The following is a 14,071-nucleotide window of genomic DNA, read 5'->3' on the forward strand; positions in this document are numbered from 1 at the left end:
GGAGCTGTCGGTCCTCGGGAAGAATCTTGCTGTCCTGCCTTTGGCAGCTCAGCGGGCAGCGTGGAAAACCTGCTGCTCCGAGGGGCCTACACGGGGCACTGCGCCGCACCTCCCCCCACCTGGTGGCAGACTGCACCCCATGGTCAGACCCTAGGGTGCTCTAACTCACACCCGCACCTGTCACCTTTTCCTGCCCCCAGACCAACCAGCCTTTGCAGCATGCCTGAGCTTTGAGGAAAGCAATGAGCCTCCCATGAGACCTTCACTCCACACAATGGGACTGCGCTTTGCTGCTACGACCTCTGTGTCTTGTTCCTGATTTTTTAAAGCTCTGAGTTCAACTTTTTAAGATTCCACATATTATTAGGATCGTGTGATATTGGTTTTTCTGTGCCTTGCTTACTTCACTTAACATAAGGTCCCCCCAGTTCACTCACGTCACAAATGACAGAATTTCCTTTTCTAAGGCTGGATGGTTCCACTGTGTACGTACACCACATTTTTAATCCGTTCACCAGTCGATGGACACTTAGGTGGGTTCCACGTCTTGGCTACTGTGGATACTGCTGCAGTGAGCACGGAAGGGCAGGCATGTCTTCAACATACTGAGTTCAAATCCTTTGCACATATTCCCACTGGTGGGATTGCTCTATTTTGAGTTTTTTGAGGAACCTCCATACTGTTCTCCAAAATGCTTATACTAATTTACATTCACACCAACAGTGTACAAGGGTTCTTTGTTTCTCCACATTGTCACCAATACTTGTCATCTTTTGTCTTTTTGAAAATAGCCATTCTAACAGGTGTGAGGTGATATCTCATTGTGGTTGCTGGCATTTCCCTGATGATCAGTGATGTTGAGCATTTTTTCATGTCTATTAGCCATTTGTAAGTCTTCTTTTGAGAAATGCCTATTCTGGTCCTTTTCCCATTTTTAATAGGGTTATTTGTTTTCTTGTTACTGAGTAGTTCAGGTACCTGATATATTTTAGATATGAGCCCCTTATCTGCTGTGTGACTTCCAGGTGTTTTCTCCTAGGTATTTTCTCTGGGGAGGGATGTTGGTCAAAGGGTCCAAAGTTTCAGTCAGGAAGAACAACTTTTGGTGCTCTATTGCACATAAAGATGACTATGATTAATAATAAGGTATTGTATTTTATATTTAAAAATTACTAAATGAGTAGATTTTAAATGTTCTCACAACAGTGAAATAAGTATGTAAAGTGATAGATATGTTAATTACCCTGATTTGTTCATTCCACAAGGTATGCATGCATTGAGAAATCATGTTTCACTCCGTAAATACATTCAATTATTATTTGTCACTTAAAAATAAAAATTAAATTTAAAAGAAGGAAAGAAGGGCCAGAAAAGGTATCTTGTGAACTGAAACTGAACCGTGGCTAACTGCAAGGTAGAGGAGATGCATTCGCAGCGTTACTGGGGCCCAGAGCTGGAGGGAGGTGGTCCTCGGGCTGAGGTTGGAGACAGAGACAAGTGGCAATTGTCCCACGAGGTGTGAAGGGGAACATGCACCACATCTCATTTTCCTGTAAGTCAGGCATGTAGAATGTAGTCTATGGACTCCATTTCATCCACAAATGGGTTTTGTTTAAGCTGGGGCAATTCTTAAGAAGTTGCGTTTCAGTGACTTTGGGCAGGGCCTATACTTACCAGCCGGCCACAATCACCATGGTTACTGCCTCACACCAGGGGCAGCAGCAAGTGGCACGACTGGCTGCCCTGTGGCTGTCTGAGTGGAACTCCTGTGTGAAAAGTCATCAGCAGGAATGAGGGCCATGTGCCTTCCCTGCTCAGGCAGCTAGACAAAACCGGGATGCGGTCTGTCTGGGCTCACATTAAAAGACGTGGTATTCCAAGGCCTTGCCTAGTGAAGAAAGAGCTGGTCTGTGAGCACAGTTTGAAGGGCTGAGAGTGAAGACAGGAGTCCAGCAAATGGAAATGGGGGCCTGTAGGTTTTGTGGGGGTCAGAGATGTGGGGGATGTCTGGAGCCTGGGACCTGCCTGTCCACAGGGCGGGGCTCAGTGCTCAGCCTGCTCGCAGCAGAGCTACTGGCTGCTACTGGACGTTAAGCATCGGCTTGGGCAGTACCCTTGTTAGTACCAGATGGAGGCCCTTCCACAGCTTCCTGGTCTGCAAAACCTCCCCAGGACTTGTAAAAAATCCTAGGGGTGATAACTTGAGCCCCACTTCAAATATGACCAACACTGAATTTTCTAGCAATTCCCACGGAGGCAGATCTAATTGATTCCAACAAGTGAGGAAACATGAGGCTGCACGTAGTCTGGTACAGTAGAGCAAATGTGTGCCTGTTAAATGGTGCTTAATTAATGCCTGGGGGTGAGGGGGTGAGGGGGTGGGCTGACGGATGGGTTTCCAGAAGGGTGAATGGACAAGTGTCCCATGGAGAGGTCTAGTCAGCTCAGCCAGGACCCACTGGTTCACTCCTCTGACAGGCGTGTCATCCTTTCGGTGGGTTGGGTCCAGCCATCCTGGCTGCCAAGCATTTAGAACACCACCCCTGGGTGTGATTCAGGATGGGAGGTGAGCTAACAAGGCCCTGGCCTGCCACTCTGGCTGTCGGAGAGGTGTGCCCAGCAGTGATGGCCCTGTCACACACACAGTGGAGGGATTTCTATGCTACAGCTCACGCTGGGCTTGTTTCCCTCCTGCCAAAAACAAGTTACCATGTATGTCCTATCTACCTCGACTGAGGACGTGATCAGCACAGAGAGGACAGGTAACAGGCGGCTGTGTACAATCTTTGCAGAGTCGCTTGAGCCTTAGAATTACAGCTGGTCGTGACTCCACCTAGTGCATGAGCCAGAAGCTCCTGCAAAGAGGTGGGGACTCTGCAGTGGGAGGAAGACTGTGCCACCTCACAGATGCCATGGGGGGCCACGGCTGCTCCTCGGGGTGCCGTGGGAGACCTGAGGAGCAGCAATGCACAGCCAGGCACGGCACTGCCCCAGGGAGAAAAACGATGCTGAGGGTGTGTGTTATGATACATGTGCAGATACATGTGCATAATGTGCTGTATACAATACCTATGTGTGTGCATATGTGTATGAATGTGTTGTGTACGATATAGACATATATTACTCGTGTGCAAATATTTCTATCACAGTGATATGGCAAAATAAAAAAAATTAAATAAAAAAAGATTTAAAAAAGACTTATATCTCTTGTCAAATTCCCTCATCTTTTTTTAAATGTTATTATTGGTCAGGGTGCCAAAACAAAAGGGAATACAAAACCCCATTATCTTAGTATATACCTTATATACCAAAAGGAAAATAAAACTATTGACCTTATATATATATTACTCGTGTGTGTACATATACACCCATACATATATATCATACACAAGACATTCATACACATATATATCTGCATCTGCACACACGTGTATAGCACACATAACACACAGACATATGTATGTGTAAGTTGATTCTGTAGTAAACTGCATACAGTTTTCATGGAGCAGCTTCAATTATTCTCAAATAACGCCTCTGGGTCTCCCTTAAGTCCCGAGTTGAAATGCCCTCTCGCTGGGCCAAGTATGGCTGCCTGGGCTTGCCCGTGCCGGGGGTGGGCGACGGCGTGTCAGCACAGGAGGGGCTGGCATGCAGCAGGTGCCCAGTCACTTGTCTTCCACACCCACGGAGACCCCCCACACCCCCCCCCAGGCACACCCCAGCCCACCCACAGCAGCCGATGTGCTCAGAGGCGCGTCTCAGTCGGCGCCTGCCACAGTGGGGCCGGAGCCTGTTGCCTGTGCTTGGGCACCCTGGTTCCCTCACTTGCAAGACATGCCCAGCAACACCTACTATGGCATGTGGCCCTTAAGGATCTCACTGCGGGGCCTGGAAGAAACTCAGCCAAGATTTCAGTCCTTCCCTGGGACATCCCTGCTGCCCTTGCGCAGCCCAGCCGTTGAGAGGCCGCAGGGAGGCCCTTGCTGGCAGCGGGCACAGTTAAAGGCATCTGCTCTGTCTAGGGCCTCCCCCTAGCCTTGCTCCCCGACTCCCGCCCTGGCTGCGGGGAGCTGGGGTGTGGAGCAGAGGCACACTGAGCTCTGTCCCCTCCTCTGCCCCGGCCCTGAGGCCACATGCTCCTTGCTCATGGAGGCAATGGCCTGCCGTCTCCACAAGGCAGGCAGTTCACGCTGCTCGGGCTCCATATGGAGCCAGGGCCCAGCACTGGCAGGGCGAGGGAGGGGAGGGGCAAGGCAGCTGTGGAAATGAAGGAGGGATAAATCCATGAATGAGTAAATGAGCTCAGGAATGAGTCCTGGAGGTTCCTTCCACTTACATAGATAAATCTGTGCAGCCGGACATTAGGTCTCCATGCACTTAATTTTAAAAATCCCAGTAAATTAGTTATTTTGGAACAATAAAATAAAAGACTGAGAATAAACCTTCTCAGAGGAAAACAAAGGTTTGGGGAAAGTGTGTTCGGAGGAACTGAAGCCCAGTGGAAGTCAGAACAAATCCAGTGTTTCTCAGAGAAATTGTCCCTTTCAGTTGCCACCCCCTCCCTGATGGCATCACATTTCCCTGGACCCCTGGGGCCTCTGAGGGTTTGTGCCTCAGCGCCTCTGCCACAGCGAGGAGCAGCCTGGTGCTTTGTTGTTATTACAGCTAAATCAGGGGACAATCCAACATGGGACCTGCGTGCTCCCACAGGGAGATCGGCCACTCCCAAGTCCTGTACCAGTGGTTTGTTTTGTCACCACTTTTATTGTGTTTATTTAGTGCTGTTTGATGTGCTCCACAGGCATCCGCTGCCCGAGGCCAGTGGCACTGGCAGGAAGAGCGACTGGAGGACTTAGACAAACCAGCGGCCCAGTCTCTCCATGAAGACCCTGAAACAACTGCAGAGAGGAGGAAGGAACGCCAGGAGGGCTCAGGGCCGGGAGGAGGGGCCAGAGGGAGGCTGTGCTGGCTCCACCACCGCTTCCTTCAGAGCAGCTTCCACCTACCCGCTCTCTCAGGATGCTGCCTGCGGGGCCCCCGACCCCAGTGTCCTTGGACCTATCTGGCCCTGTGCTCTGTGGCCCTCAGGTGGCCCGGCCTCAGGCCCGGCTCCCCAAGCTCTGACCATCAGAAGCAGATAGGGACAGGATTTGACACCCATAGAACAGTAGCCCAGGGTGGCCCAGGGGTGGAGAGCCTTCACCCAGAGGGTTCTGCCCCAGGCAAGCTGGGCATTCCCAGACCAGGCTGGGCACTCACCTGCTGGGCCAGGCCTGCCCAGAGAGTTGAGGACATTGGGCTTGCAGGGAGTGGGGGTAGAGAATGCCATCAGCCACAGGATCCTGGCAGAGGGTGCTGTGTGGAGGCAAGGGGTGGCATGCCTGGGGCTGCAGGTGCCTTTCTCTTGCAGTCATGCGGAAGCAAGGCTGTCTGAGATGTGGAGTGTCTGGGCTGGTGTCCCACCCTAGCTTCTACCCCTCCAGTCTCCTCCCGCAGGCTGTGGCTCCCTAGAACAGGGCCCAAGAAACCATATCCAGCCCACTATGTGTATTATCAATACAGTTTTACTGGAACATAGCCAGGCCCGTTCATTTGTGTATGGTCCGGTGCTGCTTTGGGGCTATAGCAGCAAAACTGAGTGCGATACTACCTAAGACAGAGACTACATGGCCCACAAAGCCTGAAGCGTTTACGCTCCAGCACTTTACAGAAACGGTTTGCCAACCCCTGTGACAGAATGTCTCTCCCCAGAGATCACCTTCTCCCCAGCATCTTCCTGCGAACGCAGGACCTCCGGCCAAAGAGGCCAGGCCTTCTGAATTCCGAGTCATTCTGCCCCGCTCTGCCCAAACCTTGCCTCCTGCTCTTCCCCGCGGGACCTGCCGGGCCGGCTCTTGGCAGGAACAGCTCCTTTAACCGCAAGTCTTTGCTGCGCGACCTGTGTACAAGCGTGTGACCCGGATGGTGAATGCTTGTGATTCTTTCTAAGCTGTGGTTGAAGGTGTCCCTGAGTACATGAACGTTTTTGTTTCCCTAGAACTCCTCTAATCCACACATTAACACGAAAATGAAAGAGTCCCTTTGGAAATCATAGCCTGAGGGAGACATCAGTTACTCACAACTCACACTCAGTTAAGCGATCACACTTAATGCCTGGAGAGATTTCTTCCCAGGACTGACACTAACGCACTGAGGCCGCAGCTCCTCACCCCGCCAGCGCCCCCTGCCCTCTGCCCTCTGCCCCCTGCCCTCTGCGCAGGCTAACGCCCCGCCCACCTGCCTCTGGCTCGCGGGGGCGGACTCCCTTGGTAAACACCCCCTAGGGTAAGCACACTGCCCGTGTACGGATTCCTTCCAGCTCTCTTGCTTCAGGGGCTTCTCGTGAGCAGCCGGGCTGCGAGGCGCCGCGTGGACCACTGTCCCGCCGCGGGAGGGCGCGTCCCCGCCCCGCTGGTGCCGGCCCCTTTGGAAAAGGCCAGACTGCAAGGAACACGCGGCCACGGCCAAGCCGAAGCTCGAGAAGCAATCGCACCTCACCTTCCCGCTCTTCCTGTCACAAGATTGGGCACATCCCTGCGGTGGCTGCTCCTTCAGTCAGGTCTGGGCCGAGGAGGCGCCGGAGCAGAGAGGAGCAGAGCTGTGCAGCGCGGCCAGCCTCAGCACTGGGACACTGGCGCGCCCCTCTTGTGCGTCCCCGTTGTTGAGCTGAGGCAATTAGGGAGCAGCAGATGCAGGAGAGCTCTCTGCCCTCCCTCCTGCCTACAAGCAGGACATAGAGTCACAAAGAAAAAAGGTATCCCACCACCTCCCCCCATGGGGAGAGCAGAGGTGAACCACCGAAGGTGCCTTTAGACCTTTGTTTACCTAGATGGGGTCCCAGGGCGGTCTGCCAGCTTTTCTAACCAGCCCTGTCTGCCAGGTGTTGGCCTGCCCATGAGGTGTCACCATTAGAGACTCACAGTCCTGCCCTTGCCTTGCCATTTCTCTACAAATTTGCTATTCTTTGCCTAAGATTCTATATAAGCTAGAATTTAAAGCCATCTTTTTATTTATTATCATTTTTAAGTTGTTCTCCTATATTATCTTCTTTTTTTTTATTTCAGCACATTATAGGGGTACAAAAGTTTAGGTTACATATATTGCCCTTGCGCCCCCCCCCACCCCGAGTCAGAGCTTCAAGCATGTCCATCCCCTAGATGGTGTGCATCACACTCATTATGTATGTATAAACCCATCCCCACCCCCCACATCTGCCCGACACCCAATTAATGTTATTCCTAAATGTGCTCTTAGGTGATGATCAGTGAAACCAATTTGATGGTGAGTACATTTGGTACTTATTTTTCCATTCTTGGGATACTTCACTTAGTAGAATGGGTTCCAGCTCTATCCAGGAAAATACAAGAGGTGCTAGATCACCATTGTTTCTTATAGCTGAGTAATACTCCATGGTATACATATACCACAGTTTATTAATCCACTCATGTATTGATGCGCACTTGGGTTGTTTCCACATCTTTGCAATTGTGAATTGTGCTGCTATAAACATTCAAGTACAAATGTCTTTTTTATAGAATGTCTTTTGTTCTTTTGGGTAGATGCCCAGTAATGGGATTGCTGGATCAAATGGTAGGTCTACTTGTATCTGTTTAAGGTATCTCCATATTGCTTTCCACAGGGGTTGCATTAGTTTGCAGTTCCACCAGCAGTGTATGAGTGTTCCTATCTCTCTGCATCCATGCCAACATTTATTGTTTTTGGACTTTTTGATAAAGGCCATTCTCACTGGAGATAAATGGTATCTCATTGTGGCTTTGATTTGCATTTCTCTTATGATTAGAGATGTTGAGCATTTTTTTCATGTTTGTTGGCCATACCTCTGTCTTCTTTTGAAAAATTTCTATTAATGTCCTTTACTCACTTTTTGATAGGGTTGTTTGATTTTTTTTCTTGCTGATTTTCCTGAGTTCTAAATAGATTCTAGTTATCAGCCCTTTATCGGATGTGTAGCATGCGAAAATTTTTTCCCATTCTGTAGGTTGTCTGTTTGCGCTCATGACAGTTTCTTTGGCTGTGCAGAAGCTTTTTAATTTAATCAGGTCTTATTTATTTATTTATTTATTTATTTATTTATTTATTTATTTATTTATTTTTGTTGTTGCTGTGATTGCCTTTGGGGTCTTCTTCATAAATTCTTTGCCTAGGCCAATATCTATAAGAGTTTTTCCAACATTTTCTTCTAGAATTCTAATAGTTTCACACCTTAGGTTTAAGTCTGTTATCCACCATGATTTGATTTTTGTGAGAGGTGAAAGCTGTGGGTGTTGCTTCAGTCTTCTACATGTGGCTACCCGGTTTTCCCAGCACCATTTATTGAATAAGGACTCTTTTCCCCAGAGTATGTTTTTGTCTGCTTTGTCAAAGATTAGATGGCTATATGAGGATGGTTTTATATCTGGATTCTCAGTTCTGTTCCACTGGTCTGTGTCTCTGTTCTTGTGCCAATACCAAGCTGATTTAATAACCACAGCCTTGTAGTATAGTTTGAAGTCTGGTAAATTAATAGCTCCCATTTTGTTCTTATTGCCTAAAATTGCTTTTGCTAAATGGGGTCTTGTCTGGTTTCATACAAAGCATAAAATTATTTTTTCTATATCTGTGAAAAATGATGTTAGTAATTTAATAGGGATTGCATTGAATCTGCAGATCACTTTGGGTAGTATAGATATTTTAATAATGTTGATTCTTCCAATCCACAAACATGGTATGGTTTTCCACCTGTTTATGTGCTCTGCTATCTCTTTCCTCAGTATTTCATAGTTTTACCTGTAGAGGCCTTTTACCTCCTTAGTTAAATATATTCCTAGGTACTTTATTTTCTTTGTTGCTATTATGAAGGGTATTGAGTCTTTGATTTGATTCTCAGTTTGACTGTTATTGGCATATATGAATGCCTATGATTTGTGTGTATTAATTTTGTATCCTGAGACTTTACTGAATTCATTTATCAGTTCCAGGAGTCTCTTGGTTGAATCCTTGGGGTTTTCTAAATATAATATCATATCATCAGCAAAGAGTGAGAGTTTGATCTCTTCTGTCCCCATTTGGACACACTTGATTCTGCTCTCTTGCCTGATTGCTCTTGCAAGGACTTCCAGCACTATGTTGAATAGCAGTGGGGACAGTGGGAAACCTTGTCTGGTTCCAGTTCTAAGTGGGAATGCTTTCAGTTTTTCCCTATTCAGTATGATGTTGGCTGCGGGTTTGTCATATATGGTTTGTATAATTTTTAGGTAGGTCCCATCTATGCCTATTTTGTTAAGAGTTCTTATCATAAAAGCATGTTGAATTTTGTCAAATGCTTTTTCTGCGTTATTGAGAGGATCATATGGTCTTTGTTTTTGCTTCTATTTATGTGGTGACTTACATTTATAGATTTGTGTATGTTGAACCATCTCTGCATCTATGGGATGAAGCCTACTTGGTCATGATGGATTATTTTCTTGATAAGCACCAAGATTTGATTTGCTAGAATTTTATTGAGAATTTTTGCATCTATATTCGTAAGAGATATCGGTCTGTAGTTTTTCTTTTTGGTTGCATCCTTTCTTGGTTTTGGTATCAGGGTTATGTTGGCTTCATAAAATGTGTTGGGGAGGATTCCATACTTCTCGATCTCATGGAATAACTTTTGTAGCATAGGCACCAGTTCTTGTTTGTAGGTGCGGTAAAATTTGGGTGTCAAACCATCTGGTCCTCGGCATTTCTTTTTGGGAAGGTTTTTTATTGTTGTTTTGATTTCAGTTCTTGATATTGCTCTGCTCAGGAATTCTGTTTCTTCCCGGTTGAGCCTAGGGAGGCTGTGTGTTTGTAAAACTTTGTCCATTTCCTCCACATTTTCCAGTTTGTGTGCATAAAGTTTTTTGTAGAATACATAGATGATATCTTGTATCTCCATGGCGTCAGTTGTAATTTCTTCGTTCATGTTCCTGATGGAGCTTATTAGAGACTTTTCTTTTCTGCTCTTAGTATAGCTAAAAGCATGTCAATTTTGTTTATCTTTTTGAAGAACCAACTTTTTGTTTTATTAATCAACCACATAGTTTTCCTGTTGTCCATTTCATTGAGTTCTGATTTGATCTTATTAATTTCACTCTTTCTGCTGGGTTTGAGGTCAGTCTGTTCTTCTTTCTCCAGCTCTTTGAGCCTATCATTAGGTTGTCTATTTGTAAATTTTCTGTCTTTTGGATATAGGCGTTTATGGAAATAAACTTTCCTCTCAGGACTGCTTTAGCTGTGTCCCACAGATTTTGATAACTTCTGTCTCTTTTGTCATTTAGTTCAAAGAATCTTTTAACTTCCATCTTGATTTCCTCATTTATAAAATAATCATTCAGGATAAGGTTGTTTGGCTTCCACGACTTTAAGTAGAAATGAGAATTTCTGTTAGGGTTGATTTCTACTTTTATACCACTGTGATCTGAGAAGATGCATGGTATAATTTCAATTTTTTTAAATTTTTTAAGACATGCTTTGTGTCCTAGGATATGGTCAATCTTAGAGAATGTCCCATTAGCTGATGAGAAGAATGTATATTCAGTGGATTTTGGATAGAATGTCCTGTACATGTCAGTCAGGCCCATTTGTTCTAGCATTCTGTTTAAGTCCATTATTTCTTTGTTTATTTTCTGTTTGGAGGATCGGTCCTATGCTGTCAGCGGGGTGTTGAAGTCTCCAGATACTATGGTGTTGCTGTTTATCATTTGGTTTAGATCAAGTAGGGTTTGCTTTATGAATCTGGGTGCACCTAAGTTGAGTCCATACATATTAAGTATAGTTATGTCTTCTTGTTGAACTGTACCCTTCACCATTATATAGTGACCATCTTTGTCTTTCATTACTTTTGTTCATTTAAAAACTAAGTTATCTGAAATTAAAACCAGCATGCCCACCTTTTTTGGCTTCTGTTTGCCTGAAATATCAATTTCCACCCCTTTATTTTTAGTCTAAATGCATCTTTACAGGTTAGATGAGTTTCCTGGAGACAGCAGATATTTGGCTTGTATTTTTTTATCAATTGGACCAGCCTATGTCTCTTGAGTGGGGAGTTTAAGCCATTCACATTTATTGAGAGTGGGGCAGATTTGTGTTCACCCTGTTGGGTGAACACAACAGGGCAGATTTGTGGGGCAGATTTGTGTTCATCCTGTTGGGTAGAACTTCATTGCTATGTTTTCTTTCCTGAGCTGTGGTGGTATCTAGCCTTTGATCTTTAGCTTTTGAGTAGTTTTACATTCATGAGTGTTTCTTGTGCTGGTCCGTGTGCAACTCTGTTTTGAGTATTTCTTGGAAAGCTGGTCTTGTCTTGATGAATTCCCTCAGCCTTTGTTTATCTGAGAATGTCTTAATTTCTCCTTCATATACAAAACTTAGTTTTTCAGGGTACAGGATTCTAGGCTGGGCATTATTTTGTTTCAGAAGAGTGAGAATGGGGCTCCTGCAAGGTTTCAGTTGAGAAATCTGGCATTATTCAGATGGACTTTCCCTTGTATGTTACTTGTTTCTTTTCCATTACAGCTCAAAGAAAGGCCTCTTTAGTGGATATTTTGGTCAGTCTGATGACTGCATGATGTGGTGTCTTCCTATTTTCAATGAATCCCTCAGGGATCCTTTGGGCTTCTTGCAACAGTATATGTAGATTTTTAGCAAGGCCTGGGAAATTTTCCTCAATATATCCTCAAATAGCTTATCCAACCCCTGCGTATTTTCTTCTTCACCCTCAGGAATGCCCATAACTCTCATGTTAGGCTTCTTCACATAATCCCACATTTCTTGTAGGCTTTGCTCTTTTCTCTTATTTCTTTGCTCTATCGCTATAACTGACTTATTTAATTGGAAGGTGTTATCTTCAATCTCTGAGATTCCTTCTTCTGTTTGATCTACCCTGCTCTTGAGACTTTCCACTGGGTTTTGTAGTTCCCTGAATAAATTCTTCATTTCCAGGAGTTCAGTTTGATTTTTCTTTAATATTTCAATTTCTTTAGTGAATTTTTTCTTCCAAGTCCTGGATTTTTTTGTGGTTTCTTTGTGTTGGTTATCCATTTTTCTTTCATATCATTGAGTTTTCTTATGATCCATGTTTGAAATTCTTCTGTCATTTTAGTGTTCTGAACTTGGTTAATGTCCATTGCTAGAGAGCTGGTGTTTCTCTTTGGGGGTATACTTTCTCTTTGATTCTTCATACTTCCAGAGTTCTTTTGCTGATTCCTTCCCATCGGGATCAGCTGCTGCTTCTTGCCTTTGATTTCTGTTTGGATGATGACACACCCTGTTTAATCTCTGAGCCAATCGGTGTTTGTGGGTGAGATTTGACCACACTGTATTTGATGAGTCAGTAAATGCAGTAAAAGGGTGTGCAGAATGACCTGCCTGTCAGTAGGTGGCGCTTGCTGGGAAGGGCAGGCTTCATTATTGTTTGGGGGTCTGTAACCAGCCCTTGTTCCTCTGGAGAGACACTCTAGTGCCTCACGTGTTGGGTGGGGCCCTAGGACTTCTAGGTGTGTCTTTATTCTGCACCTCAGTGGGGGCAGGCCAGGGAGTGAGGCTGGGCAAAGCTGGGTTGGGTGAGCCTGCCCTCAAGCTCCACAAATGCTGTTAGCAGGGGCCAAAGGTCTGTTCTTTGCCTCTGGACAAAGCTGCCAGGGAGTGGCTGGAATGGCCCCTCTCAGCGGGAAAGTCTGCATGTGGGGGATGGGGCTGTGTGAGACCTGCAGTCTGGAGCAGGCCTTGCTCCTTTCCACCCTCCCCTATTCCACAGTTTCTCCCCAGGCTCTGCCAGCAGGCAGGACCTCAAGCCAGTGGATCTACCCTGGCTGTCATGCAGGCCAGGAGGTTCCCTGCCCAGGATCGCTGATTGGGCTGGGCGCACGGCCTTCCTGTGAGAGGAGGGGTGCCCCTCAGGCACACTGGTCTGCCCCTGAAGGCACACACACTCATTAGGGTCATTCACACATATCTCTTCTGTACCCCAAGGCAATGCAATCGAGACCTGGGTGTACGGGATCTGTTCTGTAGGCCTGTCGCCTGGGCCCTGGAGATCAATCCCTGACCCTTCTGGGGAGGGGAGTGCTGGTCTCAAGTCACCCACGGGGTGCCCAAGCTGGATCAATGTCTCTCTGCCTCGGGATTTGCCCTGCTCTCCTGGAGTCATCAGGCAAGCAGCACCTGGGAGGGCTGGCAGGTAGGGAGCTCACAATCTGAGTGCCCCTCAGTCTGCTGTAGGGCCCCAAAAGGAAAGGTCTCATTCCCTGCAGATGCCTCCAGGTGGTGGCTAAATTGTCTCTCTTGGTAGCCACCAATAGGGAAAGGGGAGGGGAGAATGAAGCAATATGGCACCTGCTGATCGGCTAGGGTCTGCAGACCAGGAGGTGCCCCAAGGGAGATGGGAGCCTGGTGCCCTGTCTGCATGAGGCTCACGACTCACTGGCGGTGGTTGTCTCTGGGCTGGTGTGGGCAGGTCTCTCCGCTCAGGAGCCCACCCACAGTCCAAAATGCAATGGAGGGGAAATGTAGCTGCTCCACCTACCCTTGTTGCTGGTCTCCAAGCCTCTTGGGGGCCTTTCTCCTTCCAGTTCTCCTCTGCAGCTTCTTCATGTGGAGTCTCTTGTATTTTCAGTCACCCTTCCTTCTGACCTTCATCTGACCTATGTTTGTCTGCCTATTTTTTTTTTTCCACTTTCTTCTAAAATCTGTCTTTCTTGCAGAGACACTCTGGCTGGCAGTTTTTCTTGTCACCATCTTGCCCCTCTCCCTATTAGCAATTTTTTATATTTTTATTTTATTTATATTTTATATATTATATATTTTAAATATATTATATATTTTATATTTTTATATATTTATTTATTTATTTATTATTTTTAGAGACAAGGTCTTGCTATGTTGCCCAGGCTGCTCTCAAACTCTGGCCTCAAACAATACCCCCACCTTGGCCTCCCAAAGTGCTGAGATTGCAAGTGTGAGCCACCATTCCCAGCCTTCAAAGCCACCTCTTTGAGAACTACCCATGCCC

This window comes from Lemur catta, chromosome 8 (assembly GCF_020740605.2).
Source record: "Lemur catta isolate mLemCat1 chromosome 8, mLemCat1.pri, whole genome shotgun sequence".
Classification (NCBI taxonomy): domain Eukaryota; kingdom Metazoa; phylum Chordata; class Mammalia; order Primates; family Lemuridae; genus Lemur; species Lemur catta.